The 25,142-nt window shown below is 41.9% G+C and overlaps 1 long non-coding RNA gene across 3 annotated transcripts; it reads left to right on the top strand.

Annotated features, from left to right (window-relative positions):
* The first annotated feature begins 287 nt into the window (after nt 1-287).
* On the top strand, nt 288-3,872 carry LOC123127261 (uncharacterized). Of its 3 annotated transcripts, none has more exons than XR_006462231.1 (4): nt 288-778; nt 1,433-2,291; nt 2,579-2,760; nt 3,500-3,872. It is a non-coding gene; the product is annotated as an uncharacterized lncRNA (long non-coding RNA). The 3 variants fall into 3 exon arrangements; XR_006462232.1 differs by having other exon boundaries at nt 3,443-3,872; XR_006462228.1 differs by having other exon boundaries at nt 2,579-3,872.
* Nucleotides 3,873-25,142: the final 21,270 nt, after the last annotated feature.

Here is a 25,142-nt window from a genome sequence, read left to right as displayed (position 1 = left end):
CCTGTCGGCAACTCGCTAACAACATGCTATGTGTCTGCATATGTGTGGGCTCTAACAATTTATCTATCGGCGTAGGTACGTGTTTAGTGATATACAATATGTCAGCATATGTAGGATGTATGGACACAAAATAAGTGTCAGCGTATGTGCACACGTGTCAAGCGACTGAAGCTTGGATTTTTTTTTTGAGAATCCTGAAGCTTGGAAAGTTGGCGCGCCATTTAGGCGCGAGACGGGAATGAATTTGGAATTTCGGCTGGCCCGTGCAAAATAGCCCCCAAATCGGACCAAGTCCATAACCTTACCCGTGCCAGCCGCCACCGCCGCCCTCGCACCCCATCCCTATCCCCCCATCCTAGCGCTCAACCCACGGCCCTCACGCCGTCGCCACCGTATCCACGCTCCACCCCACGGCCCTCACGCCGTCGCCACCGTATCCATGCTCCACCCCACGGTCCTGCTACTGTCGCCGCCGTCCTCGCGCTCCGCCCGAGATCCATCCGCCGTCCTTGCACTCTGCCCGAGATCCCATCGCTGTCCTCGCGCTCCGCCCGAGATCCAGCCGCCGTCCTCGCAATCCGACTGAGATCCAGGCGAAATCGGCCCTCACGTTCAGGGATCCACCCCCATCCCCGTCCTCCAGCCCCCAACCTCGTCCGCCATCTTATTTCTGCCGCCGGTAGAGATCCATCCGTGAGCTCTCCATCCCGTTGCGCCCCTCCCGAAGCCAGCCGTCCGTTGCTGCAGATCTCGTCACAAGACTCGTCTTTTCCAATAGGTACGCATCGGCTCCTGCTAAGATATCCTTTTCTGTGCTGCTGCATGATGCGTGCTTGTACATTGCTGAACTTTGAACCATATGTCATTGCTGAACTCTGAAAATTAGGGCAACACTTTGATATCTTGTGCTAAGATGTGTTGATTTTATAGTTCAGATTCCTATTTCTCAGCATCCCAATTTGGATACACAGATTGGTGCTACAAAACATAGCAAGCCATCTGACATCCATGTCTCATAGCTGTTTTTCATTTTTATATTCATCATATTATTATGAACTCTTTATCTCCTTTAAATTAGAAAGTGATTATTCATTTAACATTTGATATGGGTGGAAGTTCATATGTTGTTAGCATTGTCTGACTTCCTGATTTCTAGGTGGTTCAGTTTTGTTATTTAAAGCCGTGACCCATTGTGTCCAGTTTTTTGGGTGAGTTGGCATGGTCAAACGGAGGCTCCTGGAGGCGCATAACCTCTGAGATTTTTTTTACAGGAAGCACTTTTGATTGTCAATACATATTTCTAAGTTATATAGTGCAAACGATTGAGTTGGCTTCAACTTTGCTGTAGAACTGAATATTGTTTGTGCTGTAACATCATGTAGTTTCTGATGCTTCATGGTTTAATTTTGGGTCAACGGGCTTGGTGCTGCAGGAGCGGGTGTACATGATGGTGAGCTTGCAGGGCGGCGAGTACGCGATACTACCTGGCAGCAAGGACGAGAGGTGGGCGAGCGGAGGGCGCCGAGGTGGACCCAAAGTCCAGTCAATGTTTAAGGAGGCACATTCCAATTTTATTCTCCATCACTTTTGAATTACATCGTCATCTACACATAATATTTATGAATAACAGTGTCATCTTTTGATATAATTTTTTTATGTGAGCACGGTGTTGTTTTCCTTTTGCATGAATATGGCATTAGCATTCAAACCTTAGGCTCAACATATACTCTCATCTTCCTCTACATCCACATACCTTCAACTACTTGAAGCTGCATATGGTTTCCAGCGGGGAGAATTGCAAGTTCCGATCACATTCAAACCTTAGAGGCACCTTCTCATAGTGCCTCACACCGCATTGCTTGGACATGTGAATTCAAATTGTAGAGTCCGCCACCTTGGTGCAGTGGCTAGATAATTTCAGGATTCAGACATTCAATACTTATATGAGATGTTCGTGTTCATTCTGGTTGTTGGCATAATATTTGTTCTTTTGACAAGTTCATTCATTATACTAACCAAGTACATAACTTGCAGACCTTTGGCCTTTACTTTATGATTTGATTTCGGAAGCCGATTTATCTATATTGAACACATTTTCTTTTTTTGCAGGATGGTTGATACATGTCTACACATTTTGTCAGAGCAATTTGCAGTGAAAGAAGCAGCCTCAAACTGATAAGGATTATTCTAGAAAAAAACTGATAAGAAGGCAACATTTATTTCTATTAAGTAATGGTTATTGTTGTAGATGAAGGATGACAAGACGGCAACTAATGTACCAGGAGGTGCAGGTACTACAACATAATACATACATTAAGTTTATTGTTTCTCTCTTAGAAATATACCTAGATCATTTTGAGCCTTGACTAAAGCGCGACATTTCTGCCTGAACTTATAGCATTACTAGATAACATTTTGTATCTTGTTCATAAAACTGAACTCCACATACTGCAGTTTATAATAAAAAATATGAAAATAACACAATATGAAAATAACTTGCAGACCTTTGGCCTTTACTTTATGATTTGATTTCGGAAGCCGATTTATCTATATTGAACACATTTTCTTTTTTTTGCAGGATGGTTGATACATGTCTACACATTTTTTCAGAGCAATTTGCAGTGAAAGAAGCAGCCTCAAACTGATAAGGATTATTCTAGAAAAAAACTGATAAGAAGGCAACATTTATTTCTATTAAGTAATGGTTATTGTTGTAGATGAAGGATGACAAGATGGCAACTAATGTACCAGGAGGTGCAGGTACTACAACATAATACATACATTAAGTTTATTGTTTCTCTCTTAGAAATATACCTAGATCATTTTGAGCCTTGACTAAAGCGCGACATTTCTGCCTGAACCTATAGCATTACTAGATAACATTTTGTATCTTGTTCATAAAACTGAACTCCACATACTGCAGTTTATAATAAAAAATATGAAAATAACACAACATGATCTGAAGCGCACATACATTGCTTATAGGAGTTAACATACACAAATCAGTTTGGTGTTATCCCTTTGGTGGTCACAATCTGAAGATCACATGGCATAAACTGAACTTCACATACTACAGTTTTTGGGGTCAGAAGTTGTACATTTCCGTTCTACTTCATCAGATAACGTACAAACACAATTATTTTCAAACTTTGAAGATTACATCAGCTAACTTTGTAGTAGAACAAATACAACTTCAGATTGGCTGATCCTACTACAGTTTGTTGCATGTAAGATGTTGAATAAAATTTGTAGATTTGTCTGCCATGGAAAAATGCATATTCTATATATATGTAGATATGTCTGCATGATGATTCCTTTTATCATTTTATAAATATCTTACCTCATGTATGACAGAACTATGTTATGTGTGTTATGGACATATGTCATAAATACTTAATTCTTGTGCTTCTCTTGGCTGCCAATTTCCCTACGAGCTTCAAAGCACTTGAGCTGACTCCACTTTCTACCAAATTCTTGTGGGGTATTTTCACGTAATCAGCAACCTAGTATGCATGGATGTGATGGCTTGGAAGTGTTATGGAGCATTTGGCTGTCTACAGTATTTTGGACCAGCAATCTTAATTGTAATCATGAACGTATGTGTGTTCTGGACCATTTGGTGCTCAAGTATTATGGAGTAGAAATCTTGTGCTCATGGATGTGACTCAAGTGTTTTGGACCATTTAGTGTTTGAACTATTTTAGACCAGCAAATAGGGGTCCTTTAATGTGACTTTTGTTTTCTGGATGGTTGCCAAGATAGCCAAACTTTGCTTTGTGTAGATTGACTCGTGTTTGAACGTGTGAACAATATATATGTGTGTATTCTTATTACCATATTATCAATGGTTGTGAAATATGTGTTCATCTTGATCTTGTGGACAATAGTTGTACATTTATATAACATTTGAATTACAACAATATCCAATTGTTGTTTTGGTTGTGCACCATCTTACCAACAATTTATATGTCGGCAAAAACATTACAACGCAGCAAGTGTTGGCAAAAGTATCCCGCTAACTAGACAAGCCATGTGTCGGCATGTTAAACACCTATTTTGACAGGCTAAGTGTCGGCATAGGTAGCCAGGGTGTGCCTTGACTTACGATGTGTCGGCATAGGTAGGGTGTGCCTTGACTTACCATGTGTCGGCGTAGGTAGTGTACATTGACTTACCATGTGTCGGTGTAGGTAGGGTGTATGCTGACAAAAAAAGTGTCGGCAAGTGAACTTCTGTCGGCAATATCTTTCCCAACAGCAAGTCCTCCGACTGTTTATCTTCTGTCAGCATATGTCTTACCTACAATTTATCTGTCGGGAAAGGTACCCTATGCCAACAGATTCATGGTCGCTTCTGACGTTTTCGGGGTACATGGGTATATATAGGAGGAAGAAGTAGGTTGGTGGACGCCCGAGCGGCCCACGAGGGTGGTTGGGCGCCCAGCCCTAGGGGTGCCAGGCACCCTCGTGGTTGCCTCAGTTGTTTACTGACTTCCACTCCAAGTCCTCTGGATCATGTTCGTTCCAAAAATCACGCTCCCGAAGGTTTCATTTCATTTGGACTCCGTTTGATATTCCTTTTCTTCTAAACACTAAAATAAGTAAAAAAAACAACAATACGGGTTGGGCCGCCGGTTAGTAGGTTAGTCCCAAAAATGATATAGAAGTGTAAAGTAAAGCCCATAAACATCCAAAACGGGTAATATAATAGCATGGAACAATAAAAAATTGTAGATACGTTGGAGACATATGAAGCATCCCCAAGCTTAATTCATGCTCGTCCTCGAGTAGGTAAATTATAAAAACAAAAATTTTGATGTGGAATGCTACCTAGCATAATTCTCAATGTAATTTTCTTTATTGTGGCATGAATGTTCAGATCCAAATGATTCGAAATAAAAGTTCATATTGACATAAGAAATAGTAATACTTCAAGCATACTAATCAAAGCAATCATGTCTTCTCAAAATAACATGGCTAAAGAAAGTTCATCCCTACAAAATCATATAGTTAGGCTATGCTTCGTTTTTGTCACACAAAAATGTTCCCATCTTGCACACCCCCGATGACAAGCCAAGCAATTGTTTCATACTTAAATAATCTCAAACTTTTCAACTTTCACGCAATACATGAGCGTGAGCCATGGATATAGCACTATCAGTGGAATAGAATATGATGATGGGAGTTGTGTGGAGAAGACAAAAAAGGAGAAAAGTATCACATTGACGAGGATAATCAACGGGTTATGGAGATGCCCATCAATTGATGTCAACATGAGGAGTAGGGATTGCCATGCAACGGATGCACTAGAGCTATAAATGCATGAAAGCTCAACAAAAGAAACTAGTGGGTGTGCATCCAACTTGCTTGCTCACGAAGACCTAGGGCATTTTGAGGAAGCCCATCGTAGGAATATACAAGCCAAGTTCGCTAATGAAAAATTCCCACTAGTATATGAAAGTGACAACATATGAGACTTTTTATACGAAGAACATGGTGCAACTTTGAAGCACAAGTGTGGAAAAAGATAGTAATATTTCCCCCTTTTTATGTTTAATTTCTTCTTCTTTTTGGGCCTTTTTTTGCCTTTCTTTTTTTTCTTTTCCCTATTTTTTCTTTGGCCTTTCTTTTTTTTGGCCTTTTCTGGGGGACAATGCTCTTATAATGACGATCATCACACTTTTATTTGTTTACAACTCATGAATTACAACTCAAAACTAGAACAAGATATGACTCTATATGAATGCCTCCGGCGGTGTACCGGGATGGGCAATGAATAAAGAGTGACATGTATGAAAATTTATTCATGGTGGCTTTGCCACAAATGCGATATCAACTACATGATCATGCAAGGCAATATGACAATGATGATGTGTGTCATGATGATGAACGGAACGGTGGAAAGTTGCATGGCAATATTACTCGGAATGGCTATGGAAATGCCATAATAAGTAGGTATGGTGGCTGTTTTGAGGAAGATATAAGGAGGTTTATGTGTGATAGAGCGTATTGTATCACGGGGTTTGGATGTACCAGCGAAGTTTGCACCAACTCCCAAGGTGAGAAAGGGCAATGCACGACACCGAAGAGGCTAGCAATGATGGAAAGGTAAAACTGCGTATAATCCATGGACTCAACATTAGTCAAAAGAACTCATATACTTATTGCAAAAATCTACAAGTCATAAAAAACCAAGCACTACGCGCATGCTCCTAGGGGGATATATTGGTAGGAAAAGACCATCGCTCGTCCCCGACCGCCACTCATAAGGATACACAATCTAAGAACACATCATGTTTCAAATTTGTTACACAACTTTTACCATATGTGCATGCTACGGGACTTGCTACCTTCAACACAAGCATTCTTTAAATTCATAATCACCCAACTAGCATGACTCTAATATCACTACCTCCAGATCTCAAAACAATTATCAAGTATCAAATTGATCATAGCATCCAATTCACTTCTTATGATAGTTTTTATTGTACCCAACTTTGATGCCCATCATTCTAGGACCAATTTTATAAACATAGAAAATACCATGCTGTTCTAAGAGACTCTCAAAATAATATAAGTGAAGCATGAGAGACTAACAATTTCTACAAAATTAAGCCACCGCCGTGCTCTAAAAGATATAAGTGAGGCACTAGAGCAAAAACTATCTAGCTCAAAAGATATAAGTGAAGCACATAGAGTATTCTAATAAATTCCAATCATGTGGGTTTCTCCCAAAAGGTGTGTACAGCAAGGATGATTGTGGTAGACTAAAAAGAAAAGACTAATATCATACAAGACGCTCCAAGCAAAACACATATCATGTGGCGAATAAAAATATAGCTCCAAGTAAAGTTACTGATAAACGAAGACAAAAGAGGAGATGCCTTCCCGGGGCATCCCCAAGCTTAGGCTTTTGGCTATTCTTGAATATCTTGGGGTGCCATGGGCATCCCCAAGCTTAGGCTCCTGCCACTCCTTATTCCATAGTCCATCAAATCTTTACCCAAAACTTGAAAACTTCACAACACAAAACTCAACAGGAAATCTCATAAGCTCCGTTAGTGCAAGAAAGCAAAACCACCACATAAGGTACTGTAATGAACTCATTATTTATTTATATTGGTGTTAAATCTACTATATTCCGAATTATCTATGGTTCATACCCCTACATACTAGCCATAGATTCATCAATATAAGCAAACAACACAAGAAAAGCAGAATCTGTCAAAAATAGAACAGTCTGTAGCAATATGTAACTCTGGAATACTTCTGGAACTCTAAAGATCCTACCAAAATAGGAAGTACTGGGCAATTTGTCTATTGATCTACATAAAAAAGCATAAATGCAAAAACACGTCTCTGTGAATTACTAAAATTATTTTCGTGCGTGCAAAGTTTCTCTTTTTCAGCAGAATCAAATTAACTATCACCATAGGTTATCCTATAGGTTCTACTTGGCACAAACACTACCTAAAACATGAAAACGCATCTAAACAGAAGGTAGATGATAAATTTATTACTAAATAGAAGCAAAAAGCGAAAACAAAGATAAAATTGGGTTGCCTCCCAACTAGCGCTATTGTTTAACGCCCCTAGCTAGGCATAAAAGCGAGGATAGATCTAAATATGCCATCTTTGGCACTTGATTCATAAGTAGCTCGCATGATAGATTCATAAGGTAATTTGACTTTCTTTCTTGGAAAGTGCTCCATGCCTTTCCTTAATGGAAATTGGAATCTAATATTCCCTTCCTTCATATCAATAATCGCACCAATCGTTCTAAGGAAAGGTCTACCAAAAATAATAGGACATCAAAGATTGCAATCTATATCAAGAACGATAAAATCTACAGGCACCAAATTCTTATTTTCAATAATGAGAACATCATTAATTCTTCGCATAGGCTTTTTAATGGTGGAATCCACAAGATGCAAATTTAAAGAGCAATCATCAAGATCATGGAAACCTAGAATATCACATAAATTTTTTGGAATTGTGGAAACACTAGCACCCAAATCACACAAAGCATAACACTCGTGATCTTTAATTTTAATCTTTATAGTAGGTTCCCACTCATCATTAAGTTTTCTAGGTATAGAAACTTCCAAATTAAGTTTTTCATCATAAGATTGCATCAAGGCATCAACAATATGTTTGGTAAAGGCTTTATTTTGACTATAGGCATGAGGAGAATTCAAAATGGATTGCGACAAGGAAATACAACCTTCTAAAGAACAATTATCATAATTAAATTCCTTGAAATCCAAGATAGTGGGTTCAATGCTATTTAAAGTCTTGACCTCTCCAATCCCACTTTTACCAAATTTAGCGTCAAGATCTAAGAACTCCGAATCATTGGGACGCCTTTTAACAAAAGTTGACTCATCTCCATTCCCACCATTATTAAGATTCGTAATGCAAAACAAAGATATAATAGGGGACACATCAATAACTTTGAGTTCTTCATCATTATTTTCATCTATCTTTTCTGGTTTGGCAGCCTTCTTATTGACTAAGGTAGCTTGCTTATCAGACATTTGGGCTATAGAATTTTCAAGCCGAGTAATTTGCGAGTTCAAACCATAAAATTCTTTAGACATATCATCAAGCTCTTTGTTCATAAACCCCATAAAACCTTTTTGTTGTTTAAGCTCTTTTCTGAAGAAATTATTATGCTCAAATTGTAAAGTCATAAAACTTCTAACGTTTGATTAAATCTCTTCCAACCTTCTAAGATGAAGGTCAGTGTTCTTAGGCAAAGCCATTAGGGCAAACAGGCACACAAAAAGAAAAGTGAAAGAGAGAGGAGAATGGGAAAGAGAGGGCGAATAAAACGGCAAGGGTGCAGTGGGGGAGAGGAAAATGAGAAGCAAATGGAAGGTAATGTAAATGCGAGGGAGATGAGTTTGTGATGGGTACTTGGTATGTCTTGACTTGAGCAAAGACCTCCCCCGCAACGGCGCTAGAAATCCTTCTTGCTACGTCTTGAGCTTGCGTTGGTTTTCCTTGAAGAGGAAAGGGTGATGCAGCAATAGTAGCGTAAGTATTTCCCTCAGTTGTTGAGAACCAAGGTATCAATCCAGTAGGAGGCTCCTCAAAAGTCCCACGCACCTACACAAACAAACAAGAACTCGCAACCAACGCAATAAAGGGGTTGTCAATCCCTTCAAGGCCACTTGCGAAAGTGAGATCTATAGAGATAATATGATAAGATAAATATATTTTTGGTATTTTATGATATAGATTGGAAAAGTAAAGATGAAAATAAAAAGTGGATTGAAAGCTTATATGATAAGAGATAGACCCGGGGGCCATAGGTTTCACTAGTGGCTTCTCTCAAGATAGCATAAGTATTACGGTGGGTGAACAAATTACTGTCGAGCAATTGATAGAAAAGCGAATAATTATTAGATTATCTAGGCATGATCATGTATATAGGCATCATGTCCGTGACAAGTAGACCGACTCCTGCCTGCATCTACTACTATTACTCCACACATCGACCGCTATCCAGCATGCATCTAGAGTATTAAGTTCATAAAGCACAGAGTAACACATTAAGAAAGATGACATGATGTAGAGGGATAAACTCATGCAATATGATATAAACCCCATCTTTTTATCCTCGATGGCAACAATACAATACGTGCCTTGCTGCCCCTGCTGTCACTAGGAAAGGACACCGCAAGATTGAACCCAAAGCTAAGCACTTCTCCCATTGCAAGAAAGAGCAATCTAGTAGGCCACACCAAACTGATAATTCGAAGAGACTTGCAAAGATAACTTAATCACACATAAAAGAATTCAGAGGAGATTCAAATATTTCTCATAGATAAACTTGATCATAAACCCACAATTCATCGGATCTTGACAAACACACCGCAAAAAAGAGTTACATCGAATAGATCGCCAAGAAGATCAAGGAGAACATTGTATTGAGATTCAAAGTGAGAGAAGAAGCCATCTAGCTAATAACTATGGACCCAAAGGTCTGTGGTAAACTACTCACAACTCATTAGAGAGGCTATGGTGTTGATGTAGAAGCCCTCCATGGTCGATTCCCCCTCTGGCGGAGCGCGGGCGAAGGCTCCGAGATGGGATCTCGCGGATACAGAAGGTTACGATGGTGGAAATAGTTTTTCGTGGTGGCTTCTGATGTTTTTGGGGTACATGGGTATATATAGGAGGAAGAAGTAGGTCGGTGGACGCCCAAGGGGCCCATGAGGGTGGGGGCGCGCCCAGCCCTAGGGGGCGCGCCGGGCACTCTCGTGGCTGCCTCGGTTGTTTCTTGACTTCCACTCCCAGTCCTCTGGATCACGTTCATCCCAAAAATCACGCTCCTCAAGGTTTCATTCCGTTTGGACTCCATTTGATATTCCTTTTCTTCGAAACACTAAAATAAGCAAAAAAAACAGCAATACGGGTTGGGCCTCCGGTTAGTACGTTAGTCCAAAAAATGATATAAAAGTGTAAAGTAAAGCCCATAAACATACAAAACGGGTAATATAATAGCATGGAACAATCAAAAATTATAGATACGTTGGAGACGTATCAGTGCGCTCACCAAGCTTAGAGATGAAGCGCCCCAAGGAGGTCACACACTCCACCAGCTTTTGCATTTCCTTGAGGGTCTGAGGCGGGCGCATCTTTTCAATTGCCTTGATCCTCTCGGGGTTGGCCTCACTCCCTCGATGCGAGACAAGGAAACCAAGCAGCTTGCCGGACGGGATCCTGAAAACGCATTTTTCTGGGTTGAGCCTCAGGTTCACCTTGCGCAGGTTGGCGAACGTTTCCTCTAGGTATTCAATTAGGTTCCTTGCCTCACGTACATTTTACCATGATGTCATCGACGTATGCCTCTACATTCCTCCCTAGCTGCGACCCTAGTGCGATGTGCATCAGCCGCTGGAAGGTGGCGCCGGCGCTCCTCATCTCGAAGGGCATGTAGGTGTAGCAATACACGCCGCATGGGGAAATGAAGGCCATCTTCTCGACGTCTTCTACCGCCATCTTGATCTAATGATAACTCGAGAAAGCATCCAGAAAGCAAACATATCACACTTTGCGGTGGAGTCCATGATTTGGTTGATGCGTGGGAGCGGAAAGGGGTCCTGAGGGCAAGCCTTGTTAAGTCTTGTGAAGTCGACGCACATGCGCTCCTTCCTGCCCTTCTTGGGCACAACAACGGGGTTGGCTAACCACTCTGAGTGCCGTACCTCTTGAATGACCCCAGCTTCTTGCAACTTGCGCACTTCCTAGACAATGAATGCATGCTTCTCCTATGCTTGACACCGCGCCTTCTGCTTTACCGGGAGTGCATTGGGGCATACCGCCAGGTGGTGCTCGATTACCTCCCTCGGAACACTGACCAGATCAGATGCTTACCACGCAAACAAGTCCTTGTTTGCTCGGAGGAAATCGACCAACGCCTCCTCTTGCTCCGGGGGAAGGCCGGCGCCAATGGTGAAAGTGGGGCCCGAGCCGCTGTAGTTGATGGGCACCTTCTTCGCCTCGGTGCGGTCCTAGGAGAACAACTATTTCTTCTTTGCGGGTGCATCCTCCAGAGTCTCCGGGGAGCTCCCGGGATCTGGGTGTGAGGTTGTCGCAGCCCTGTGTGCGAGCTTGGGGGGCCCGAACCGCGTCCTTTGTGTCCCCGACCATGGTGATGACACTGCTGCTGCCTGGTGATAACCCACAAGTATAGGGGATCAATTGTAGCCTCTTTCGATAAGTAAGAGTGTCGAACCCAACGAGGAGCTAAATGTAGAACAAATATTCCCTCAAGTTCTATCGACCACCGATACAACTCTACGCACGCTTAACATTCGCTTTATCTAAAACAAGTATGAAACTAGAAGGACTTTGTAGGTGTTGTTGGATAGGTTTGCAAGAATATAAAGAGCACGTAAATAAAAACTAGGGGCTGTTTAGATAAAGACGCAATAAAGTTAGTATAGCGAGTGTGGAAAAGTGGTGGTAGGAGTTGCGAAATTGTCCCTAAGCAATTGACTACTTTACTAGACCGATAGCAAGTTTTATGTGGGAGAGGCCACTGCTAGCATGTCATCCCTGACTTGGAATTCTATGCACTTATGATTGGAACTATTAGCAAGCATCCGCAACTACTAACGTTCATTAAGGTAAAACCCAACCATAGCATTAAGATATATTGGTCCCCCTTCAATCCCGTATGCATCAATTTCTATGCTAGGTTGAAGCTTCTGTCACTCTTGCCCTCCAATACATAGTCCTATCAACATACAACTAACCCTATGGTGCGATCCACGCGCGCGCTCATAGGATGGGCACCAAAGGACAACAACATAACCACAAGAAAATTAAACCAATCATAGCAATTCACCAATTACCGATAGGACAACGAAAATCTACTCAGACATCATAGGATGGCAACACATCATTGGATAATAATATGAAGCATAAAGCACCATGTTCAAGTAGAGGGTACAACGGGTTGCGGGAGAGTGGACCATTGTAGATAGATGGGGGAAGGTGATGGAGATGTTGGTGAAGATGACGGAGGTGTTGGTGTAGATCACGGTGATGACGATGGCCCCCGCGGCGTTCCGGCACCACCAGGAGAGAGGAGGAGAGAGCCCCCCTTCTTCTTCTTCTTCCTTGACCTTCTCCCTAGATGGGAGAAGGGTTTCCCCTCTGGTCCATGGTCTCCATGGCATGGGAGGGGCGAGAGCCCCTCCAAGATTGGATATGTCTCTCTGTCTCTCTCTCTCTTTTAGCGTTGCAGATTCTGCCATTTCACCGTTTCTTACATACCCGGAGATCCGTAACTCCGATTGGATTGAAACTTTGAACACGATATTTCTCCAGATATTAGCTTTCTTTCAGCGAAAGAAGGGCAACAACCTCCTTACGAGGTGTCCACGAGGGTCAGGGGCGCGCCCCCTGCCTCGTGGGCCCCTTGAGCATCGTCTCGCGTTGATTCCACTTCCCAAAATTCATAAATATTCCAAAAATAATCTCTGTCAGTTTTTATCCCGTTTGGACTCCGTTTGATATGGATTTTCTGTGAAACAAAAAACATGCAACAAACAGGAACTGGCACTGGGCACTGGATCAATATGTTAGTCCCAAAAATAGTATAAAAAGTTGCCAAAAGTATGTAAAAGTTGTAGAATATTGGCATGGAACAATCAAAAATTATAGATACGACGGAGACATATCATCTAGCATCTTAACAACATTGTAGCCCGGATGGGTCACCGCCATGAACTTGGCGAGGGAAGGGTATCCCAGGATGGCGTTGTACGGGAGACTGATGTGGGCCACGTCGAAGTCGATCAGCTCGGTGCGGTAGTTGCTGCGGGTGCTGAAGGTGGTGGGGAGGTGCACCTGTCCTAGGGGGGTGGCGAAGCCCCTGATCACCCTAGAGAATGGCCTAGTGGGCGTGATCTGGTCGTCAGGCACTTGAAGCATCTTGAAGGCCTCCACCAGGAGGACGTTGCCGCCGTCGATGAGGGTCTTGATGACCTAAACATTGTTGATGGTGGGCGAGCACAGCATGGGGAGCGCTCCAGCAGCGGCCGCAGACTTGGGTTCATCCGTGGAGTCGAAGGTGATGTCGACTGCGGGTCGGGTGCAGCCTAGCGAGGCCTCGGGCTGGGCGGCGACCGCTTGGCGGAAGAGCTTCTTGGCATGATGACTAGACACAGGTGTCTGGGACCCACCGAGGATGCATGCAACCACGTGGGGCACCGGGGCTGCAAAGAGTGCGATGAACCGACTGCGGAGCTCCTCCCAAGAGGAAACCGAGGCATCCGGGAGGTTGCGGAGCCAAGATCGAGGAAATTCTATGAGGGCCAGGGGGAACCAGTTCGCCATGGCCTTGTCATCACTGCATGCCACCAGGATGGCCTGGGCATACAGCTGGAGGAACTCCTGGGGATCTGGTGCGCCATCATAGCACGGGAGCAGCATCGGCCTGAACCTCACCCATCACAGGTCGGGGGTGAAGGTCGGGCACCCCGCGGCGCTCCCATAAGCAGCGAGTCGCGAGGCTGGGAAGATGGCATCTACAATGGGGACGACAAAGTGAGGATGGAGCGTGGCCGTCAAAGGAGCGGAGGCTTGACCACGTCCTACCTAGCGCGCCAAATGTCGGAGTCTAGGGTTCCGTGGACCTAAACTAGGTTTGAACTCTAGGGCGTGTATGGAGGATCTCGCTTCACAATGAGACACTGCTCGCCACCCTCACGGCCTGATCTCGTCGAGTACGCACGAGCAGGAAGAAGTGGATAGGTGGTTTTACCCAGGTTCAGGCCACCTTGCGGTGTAAAACCCTACTCCTGTTTTTGGTGGGTTGCCTCGCGAGGAGGATGAGGATGAACTAGTACATTGGGTGAGCTGCCTCGCGAGGGCTCAGAGGGTGAGAATGAGTTGGTCCTCGGGTCAGAATGAGCCGACCTCCCTCTATGGTGGAGACTAGCCTATACTTAGACTAGGCCTGGTCCTCTTCCCTCATAACTTAGGAGGGAAGGGATGCCACAGTGGCCAAATTTGAAGGGGGACAAGATTACACCCTATCCTGACTAAAGGTGGTCTTCGCCTGCAAAGCTTCTGGTCGTGACGCAACTGTGGGAATGGAAACCTTTGGGGGAGTCTTCGGGAACCTGCGCTTGTCCTTGCCTCCTTAGCACCAAAGAGGAAATTGTCTTGCCCTGGGCCCGCTGGCGCCCGCCTGGCCTTAGTCTTCATGGCTCACATCACCGCGAGCCTCGTGAGGCGGGGTGCCCGCATAGAGATGCCCGCCCCTCGGGAGCCAGCCTTGGGAGGCCGCCCTTTGGGAGGCCTTGATGTTGTTCGCCTCGTCAGGCAGGGGGCCCTCACGAGGGTCTTGTCTGTGAGACCTTGAAATTGGACCATGTCGGGCCGTCGGTGAAGTCATGCGTTGGGCCGCAGACAGGTGGGCCTAGGTACCCCCGTTCCCAAAGCGCTAACAGATATATCTATGATGGAAACTGTTGGGAATTCTAGGTCGTTTTCGTTGACAGGAAAAGCATGCCTCCCAAAATGTTTTTATCTCTCAATTTTTTCTTTGAGCTCTAGCACCGCTACAAATCCCTACTTCCCTTAGCGAAGGGCCTATCTATTTACTTTATGCAATTTTTATTTTTATTTGAGTCTCCCTCTTCTCTTATAAAGCACCAACTAAGGGGCACTATGATCGTACTTGAGCAATGGTTGTAGCTAATATTCGAGTGTGTTTCACGAATGGATCAATGATTGAGCATGATGGGCTAGGGATAACTTTCTTTAGTGTTGATATTTAGAAAGACATGGTTGCTTGTTGATATGCTTTAGTATTGAAGGCTTCATGTAAAATATAGACTATTGCTTTGAATCATCTAAAAGTCCAAATGTCCATACTACAAAAGAAAAGATAATGTGATGAACATGTTAGGCAACATTCCACACCAATTTTTTTATCATTTACCTACTCGAGGACGAGCAGGAATTAAGCTTGGGGATGTTGATAAGTCTCCAACGTATCTATAATTTATGATTTCCATGCTGTTATATTATCATTCTTGGATATTTTACAATCATTTTAGAGCAACTTTATATCATTTTTTGGGACTAACCTATTGACATAGTGCTAAGTGCGAGTTGCTGCTTTTTTGCTTGTTTTTTACTTTGTAGAATATCCCTACCAAACAGAGTCCAAACGCAGGAAAACTTTTTGGAGATTTTTTTGGGACCAGAAGACAACTTGGGAGCCAAGGAAGCACCTGGGGGAGGCCCGTGGGGTCCACAAGACACCAAGGCATGCGAGAGGCCCCTAGCGCGTGATGACCCACAAGTGTAAGGGATCTATCATAGTCCTTTCGATAAGTAAGAGTGTCGAACCCAACGAGGAGCAGAAGGAAATGATAAGCGGTTTTCAGTAAGGTTTTCTCTGCAAGCACTGAAATTGTAGGTAATAGATAGTTTTGTGATAAGATAAATTGTAACGAGTAACAAGCAATAAAAGTAAATAAGGTGCAGTAAGGTGACCCAATCCTTTTTGTAGCAAAAGACAAGCCTGGACAATTTCTTATAATGAGAAAAGCGCTCCCGAGGACACATGGGAATTATCGTCAAGCTAGTTTCATCACACTCATATGATTTGCGTTCGGTACTTTGATAATTTGATATGTGGGTGGACCGGTGCTTGGGTACTGCCCTTACTTGGACAAGCATCCCACTTATGATTAACCCCTATTGCAAGCAACTGCAACTACAACAAAAGTATTAAGGTAAACCTAACCACAACATTAAACATATGGATCCAAATCAGCCCCTTATGAAGCAACGCATAAACTAGGGTTTAAGCTTCTGTCACTCTAGCAACCCATCATCTACTTATTACTTCCCAATGCCTTCCTCTAGGCCCAAATAATGGTGAAGTGTCATGTATTCGACGTTCACATAACACCACAGAGGAAAGACAACATACATCTCATCAAAATATCGAACGAATACCAAATTCACATGACTACTAATAGCAAGACTTCACCCATGTCCTCAGGAACAAAAGTAACTACTCACAAAGCATATTCATGTTCATAATCAGAGGTGTAATAATATGCATTAAGGATCTGAACGTATGATCTTCCACCAAGTAAACCAATAAGCATCAACTACAAGGAGTAATCAACACTACTAGCAACCCACAGGTACCAATTTGTGGTTTTGGATACAAGATTGGATACAAGAGATGAACTAGGGTTTGAGAGGAGATGGTGTTGGTGAAGATGTTGATGGAGATTGACCCCCTCCCGATGAGAGGATCATTGGTGATGACGATGGTGATGATTTCCCCCTCCCGGAGGGAAGTGTTCCCAACAGAACAGCTCTGCCGGAGCTCTAGATTGGTTCCACCAAGGTTCCGCCTCGTGGCGGCAGAGTTTCGTCCCGTAAGCTTGCCCACGTTTTTTTCAGGGTAAAAGCCTTCATATAGCAGAAGATGGACACCGGAGGGCCACCAGGGGGGCAGGAGACAGGGGGCGCACCCAGTAGGGGTGGGCGCGCCCCCCACCCTCCTGGCTAGGGTGTGGGCCCCCTGAGGTGTTTCTTCCACTCAATAATTCTTATTAAATCCAAAAATAAGTTTCGTGGAGTTTAAGGTCATTTGGAGCAGTGCAGAATAGGTTTTCAATGTTTGCTCCATTTCCAGCCAGAATTCTAGCTGTCGGCATTCCCCCTCTTCATGGTAAACCTTATAAAATAAGAGAGAATAGCAATAAGTATTGATATATAATGTTTAATAACAGCCCATAATGCAATAAATATTGATATAAAAGCATGATGCAAAATGGATGTATCAGCGCGCCCTAATGGGTTGTGGGGCCCACGAGGGGTCTCCTCCATCGCCTCTTAGCTCTATTAATACCCAAAAATTCTAGAAACCCTAGGGGAGCAGAAGAAACACAATTCCAGCCACCGCAAGTTCCGGAACCATGAGATCCAATCTAACACCATCACTGAGGGGTTCATCATCGTCATTGGTGCCTCTCCGATGATGCATGAGTAGTTCACCATAGACGTACGGGTCCGTAGGTAGTAGCTAGATGGCTTCTTCTCTCTTTTTGATTCTCAATACAACGGTCTCTTGGAGATATATTTGATCTAATGACTTTTTGAAGTGTGTTGTTGTGATCCGATGAAGTTCGAGTTTATGATCAGATCTCTATCCATGAATATTCTTTGAGTCTTCCTTGATCTCTTATATGCATGGTTAATTATAGCCTTGTATTTCTTCTTCGAATCTTTGGTTTACTTAGGCCAACTAGATCAATTTTTCTTGCCATGGGAAGAGGTGCTTTGTGATGAGTTCAATCTTACGGTGTCCTCCCCACTGACAGAAGGGGAAGCAAGGCATGTATGTATCGTAGCTATTAAGGATAAAATGATGGGGTCTATTCCTACATGAATAGATCTTTTCTACATCATGTCATCATTCTTATTGCATTACTCTGTTTCTCCATGAACTTAATACACTAGATGCATGCAGGTTAGCGGTCGATGTGTGAAGTAATAGTAGTAGACACAGAATCGTTTTGGTCTACTAATTTGGACATGATGTCTATTGATGTCTACTACACAACCTTCTTCTTGTAGACGTTGTTGGGCCTGCAAGTGCACAGGTTTGTAGGACAGTAGGAAATTTCCCTCAAGTGGATGACCTAAGGTTTATCAATCCGTAGGAGGCGTAGGATGAAGATGGTCTCTCTCGAACAACCCTGCAATCAAATAACAAAGAGTCTCTTGTGTCCCCAACACACCCAATACAATGGTAAATTGTATAGGTGCACTACTTCGGCGAAGAGATGAAGATACAAGTGCAAAATAGATGGTAGATAAAGGTATTTGTAATCTGAAATAATAAAAACAGCAAGGTAACAAGTGGTAAAAGTGAGCGTAAACGGTATTGCAATGATAGGAAACAAGGCCTAGGGTTCATACTTTCACTAGTGCAAGTTCTCTCAACAATAATAACATAGATAGAACATATGACAAGCCCTCAACATGCAACAAAGAGTCACTCCAAAGACACTAATAGCGGAGAACAAACATAGAGATTATGGTACGGTACGAGACCACCTCAAAGTTATCCTTTTTGTTCTATCTATTCAAGAGTTCGTAGTAAAATAACATAAAGCTATTCTTTCCGCTCAATCCATCATAGAGTTCATACTAGAATAACACCTTAAGACACAAATCAACCAAAACCCTAATGTCACCTAGATACTCCATTGTCACCTTAAGTATCCGTGGGCATGATTATATGATATGCGTCACACAATCTCAGATTCATCCAACCAACATAAACGTACTTCAAAGAGTGCCCCAAAGCTACTACCGGAGAGTCAAGAACGTGTGCCAACCCCTATGCATAGGTTCATGGGTGGAACCCGCAAGTTGGTCACCAAAACATACATCAAGTGGCACATGATATCCCATTGTCACCACAGATAATCACGGCAAGACATACATCTAGTGTTCTCATAAAGACTCAATCCGATAAGATAACTTCAAAGGGGAAAACTCAATTCATCACAAGAGAGTAGAGGGGGAGAAACATCATAAGATCCAACTACAATAGCAAAGCTCGGGATACATCAAGATCGTGCCATAGAGGAACACGAGAGATAACACGAGAGAGAGAGAGATCAAACACATAGCTACTGGTACATACCCTCAGCCCCAAGGGTGAACTACTCCCTCCTCGTCATGGATAGCGCCGGGATGATGAAGATGGCCTCCGGTTATGGGATCCCCCTCTGGCAGGGTGCCGGAACAGGGTCCCGATTGGTTTTTTGGTGGCTACAGAGGCTTGCGGCGGCAGAACTCCCGATCTATTTTCTGTTCTAGAAGTTTTAGGGTACAAGAGTATATATGGGTGCAGGGGTATGTCGGTGGAGCTACGGGGGTCCCACGAGGCAGGGGGCGCGCCCAGGGGGGAGGGCGCCCCCCACCACCCTCGTGAGCACCCCCCGTATCTCCTGACATGCACTCCAAGTCCATCGGGTGGCTTTCCTTCCAAAAATAACTTCTCCAGTTGATTTCGTTCCGTTTTGACTCCGTCTGATATTCCTTTTCCTCGAAACACTGAAGTAGACATAAAATAGCAAATCTGGGTTGGGCCTCCGGTTAATAGGTTAGTCCCAAAAATAATATAAAAGTGGATAATAAAGCCCAATATTGCCTAAAACAGTAGATAAAGTAGCATGGAGCAATCAAAAATTATAGATACGTTGGAGACGTATCAAGCATCCCCAAGCTTAATTCCTGCTCGTCCTCGAGTAGGTAAATGATAAAAAAGAATTTTTGATGTGGAGTGATACTTTGGCATAATTTCAATGTAAATGTTCTTAATTGTGATATGAATATTCAGATCCGAAAGATTCAAGATAAAAGTTCATATTGACACAAAAATAATAATACTTCAAGCATACTAATCAAAGCAATCATGTCTTCTCAAAATAACATGGCAAAAGAAATTTCATCCCTACAAAATCATATGGTTAGGCTATGCTTCATTTTCGTCACACAAAGATGTTCCCAACTTCTATACCCCCGATGACAAGCCAAGCAATTGTTTCATACTTAAATAATCTCAAACTTTTTCAACTTTCACGCAATACATGAGCGTGAGCCATGGATATAGCACTATGGGTGGAATAGAATATGATGATGGGGATTGTGTGGAGAAGACAAAAAAGGGGAAAGTCTCACATTGACGAGGATAATCAACGGGTTATGGAGGTGCCCATCAATCGATGTCAACATGAGGAGTAGGGATTGCCATGCAACGGATACACTAGAGCTATGAATGCTCAACAAAATAAAACTAGTGGGTGTGCATCCAACTCGCTTGCTCATGAAGACCTAGGGCATTTGAGGAAGCCCATCGTAGGAATATACAAGCCAAGTTCTATAATGAAAAATTCCCACTAGTATAAAAAGGACAACTTATGAGACTCACTACATGAAGAACAAGGTGCTACTTTGAAGCCCAATATATGAGACTCACTACATGAAGAACAAGGTGCTACTTTGAAGCACAATATATGAGACTCACTACATGAAGAACAAGGTGCTATTTTGAAGCACAAGTGTGGAAAAGAGATAGTAGCATTGCCCTTTTTATTTTATTTTTATTTTTTTGGGACTTTCTTTTTTTCTTTTTGGCCTTTCTCTTTTTTCTCTTTTTTTTTATTTGGGCAATGCTCTAATAATGATGATCATCACACTTCTATTGATTACAACACAAGGATTACAACTCGAAACTTAGAACAAGATATGACTCTATATGAATGCCTCCGGCGGTGTACCGGGATGGTGCAATGAATCAAGAGTGACATGTATGAAAAATAATGCATGGTGGCTTTGCCACAAATACGATGTCAACTACATGATCATGCAATGGCAATATGACAAAACTAATGTATGTCATGATGATGATGATGGAAGTTGCATGGCAATATATCTTGGAATGGCTATGGAAATGCCATGATAGGTAGGTATGGTGGCTGTTTTGAGGAAGATATAAGGAGGTTTATGTGTGATAGAGCGTATCGTATCAAGGGGTTTGGATGCACCGGCGAAGTTTGCTCCAACTCTCAAGGTGAGAAAGGGCAATGCACGATACCGAAGAGGCTAGCAAAGGCGGAAAGGTGAGAGTGCGTATAATCCATGGACTCAACATTAGTCAAAAGAACTCATATACTTATTTCAAAGATTTAGAAGTCATCAAAAATCAAGTACTACGCGCATGCTCCTAGGGGGATAGATTGGTAGGAAAAGACCATCGCTCATCCCCGACCGCCACTCATAAGGATGCACAAGCCAGGTACACTTCATGTTTCAAATTTGTTACACAACTTTAACCATACGTGCATGCTACGGGACTTGCAAACTTCAACACAAGCATTTCTCAAATTCATAATCACCCAACTAGCACGACTTTGATATTATCACCTCCATATCTCAAAACAATTATCAAGCTCAAACTTATCTTAGTATTCAATTCACTCAAAAGAAAGTTTCACATATCTTGAATACCAAGTATATTATCATTAAGCGAATTACCATGCTAATAACGACTTTCAAAATAATCTAAGTGAAGCATGAGAGATCAATAGTTTCTTTAAAACAAATCCACCACCATGCTCTAAAAGATATAAGTGAAGCACAAAGAGTATTCTAGCAAATTCCAATTTGTGTATGGCTCTCTCTCATTAAAGAATTTCAGATCTTGATACTTATTCAAACAGCAAGCAAAGCTAAAGAAAACTACAATGCAAGGATAGCACAACTCATGTGAAGAAGCAAAAACTTAGGCTCAACCGATACTAACCGATAGTTGTTGAAGAAGAAAGGTGGGATGCCTACCGGGGCATCCCCAAGCTTAGATGCTTGAGACTTCTTGAAATATTATCTTGGGGTGCCTTGGGCATCCCCAAGCTTGAACTTTTGTGTCTCCTTAATTCCTCTCATATCATGGTTTCTCTTTTTATTAAAAGCTTCATTCACAACAAACTCGACAAGAACTCGTGAGATAGGTTAGTATAAACCAATGCAAAACCTTATCATCTTCTACTGTAACAAATCACTAAAATTATTATTCAACATTGAATACTAAATGTCTCTGCATATTTAATACTCCTATCATCAAATAGAATCATTAAACAAGCAAACATATGCAAACAATGCAACCATAACAGCAATCTGCCAAAACATTACAGTCTGTAAAGAATGCAAGAGTAACAATACTTGCCTGACTCCAAAAATTATGAACTAAAATTCCAACTGTAATAAATTTATCAGAGCTCAATATGCAAAAAGATTGAACGTTAGACCATTCTCTGACTTTTCTAGGGAATTTTTTCAACAGCGGTAAACTTTCTGTTTTCAAACAGCAACATGTAAACTAGCAAAATAAGCATGGCAAAGGCTATCCTTGACTTTTTCGTTGAAACTAAAGATGAAAAACATTATTCTAACTAACATCAAGCAAAAACTAACAAAATAAAATGATGCTCCAAGCAAAACACATATCATGTGGTTAATAAAAATATAGCTCCAAGTAAAGTTACCGATGAATGAAGACGAAAGAGGGGATGCCTTCCGGGGCATCCCCAAGCTTAGTTGCTTGGGTGTCCTTGAATATTACCTTGGGGTGCCTTGGGCATCCCCAAGCTTAGGCTATTACCACTCCTTATTCCATAGTCCATCGAATCTTTACCCAAAACTTGAAAACTTCAACCACACAAAACTCAACACAAAACTCGTAAGCTCCGTTAGTATGAGAAAATAAAACCACCACTTAGGTACTATAATGAACTCATTCTAAGTTCATATTGGTGTAAATACTACTATATTCTAACTTCTCTATGGTTCATACCACTCAATACTAGCCATAGATGCATCAAAATAAGCAAACAACACACAGAAAACAGAATCTGTCAAAAACAGAATAGTCTGTAGTAATCTGTATCAAACGTATACTTCTGGAACCCCAACAATTATGAAATAAATTGCTAGACCTGAAAATTTTGTCTATTAATCATTGCAAAAAGAATCAACCTAAAATAACTCTCCAGTAAAAAATGGCAGCTAATCTCGTGAGCGCTAAAGTTTCTGTTTTTCACAGCAAGATCACATAAACTTCACCCAAGTCTTCCCAAAGGTTCTACTTGGCACTTTATTGAAACAAAAGCTATAAAACATGACTACTACAGTAGCATAATCATGTGGACACACAAAAACAGTAAGGGTAAATATTGGGTTGTCTCCCAACAAGCGCTTTTCTTTAATGCCTTTTAGCTAGGCATGATGATGACAATGATGCTCACATAAAAGATAAGAATTGAAACATAAAGAGAGCATCATGAAGAATATGACTAGCACATTTAAGTCTAACCCACTTCCTATGCATGGGGATTTTGTGAGCAAACAACTTATGGTAACAATAATCAACTAGCATAGGAAGGTAACACAAGCATAACTTCAAGATTTTAAGCACATAGAGAGGAAACTTGACATTATTGCAATTCCTACAAGCATATTTTCCTATCTCATAATAATTTTCAGTAGCATCATGAATGAATTCAACAATATAACCAGCACCTAAAACATTCTTTTCATGGTCTACAAGCATAGAAAATTTACTACTCTCTACATGAGCAAATTTCTTCTCATGAATGGTAGTGGGAGCAAACTCAACAAAATAACTATCATGTGATTGAAAATTAAGATCAAGATGACACGTTTCATGGTTATCATTATTATTTAAAGCATACGTGTAATCACAATAATCATCATAGATAGGAGGCATGCTTTCATCATAGTAAATTTGCTCATCAAAGTTTGGGGGACAAAAAATATCATCTCCATCAAACATAGCTTCCCCAAGCTTGTGGCTTTGCATATCATTAGCATCATGGATATTCAGGGAATTCATACTAACAACATTGTAATCATGCTCATCTTTCACATATTTTATGCCAAGAATTCTATGTAATTCTTCTTCTAGTACTTGAACACAATTTTCCTTTCCATCATACTCACGAAAGATATTAAAAAGGTGAAGCGTATGAGACAAACCTAACTCCATTTTTTTGTAGTTTTCTTTTATAAACTAAACTAGTGCTAAAACAAGAAACAAAAAGATTCGATTGCAAGATCTAAAGATATACCTACAAGCACTCACCGCGCCAAAAAAAAGAGCTTTGTTGACGGAGTGTGAGTACCCTTTACCTAGCCTCCCCGACAACGGCGCCAGAAAAGAGCTTGATGTCTACTACACAGCCTTCTTCTTGTAGACGTTGTTGGGCCTGCAAATGCACAGGTTTGTAGGACAGTAGCAAATTTCCCTCAAGTGGATGACCTAAGGTTTATCAATCCGTAGGAGGCGTAGGATGAAGATGGTATCTCTCGAGCAACCCTGCAACCAAATAACAAAGAGTCTCTTGTGTCCCCAACACACCCAATACAATGGTAAATTGTATAGGTGCACTAGTTCGGCGAAGAGATGAAGATACAAGTGCAAAATAGATGGTAGATAAAGGTATTTGTAATCTGAAATAATAAAAATAGCAAGGTAACAAGTGGTAAAAGTGAGCGTAAACGGCATTGCAATGATAGGAAACAAGGCCTAGTGTTCATACTTTCACTAGTGCAAGTTCTCTCAACAATAATAACATAGATAGAACATATGACAAGCCCTCAACATGCAACAAAGAGTCACTCCAAAGACACTAATAGCAGAGAACAAACGTAGAGATTATGGTATGGTACGAGACCACCTCAAAGTTATCCTTTCTGTTCTATCTATTCAAGAGTTCGTAGTAAAATAACATAAAGCTATTCTTTCCGCTCAATCCATCATAGAGTTCATACTAGAATAACACCTTAAGACACAAATCAACCAAAACCCTAATGTCACCTAGATACTCCATTGTCACCTCAAGTATCTGTGGGCATGATTATATGATATGCGTCACACAATCTCAGATTCATCCAACCAACATAAAAGTACTTCAAAGAGTGCCCCAAAGCTACTACCGGAGAGTCAAGAACATGTGCCAACCCCTATGCATAGGTTCATGGGTGGAACCCGCA

The sequence above is a fragment of the Triticum aestivum genome, chromosome 1B, assembly GCF_018294505.1.
Source record: "Triticum aestivum cultivar Chinese Spring chromosome 1B, IWGSC CS RefSeq v2.1, whole genome shotgun sequence".
Classification (NCBI taxonomy): domain Eukaryota; kingdom Viridiplantae; phylum Streptophyta; class Magnoliopsida; order Poales; family Poaceae; genus Triticum; species Triticum aestivum.
This window is presented reverse-complemented; position numbering and strand designations above follow the sequence as displayed.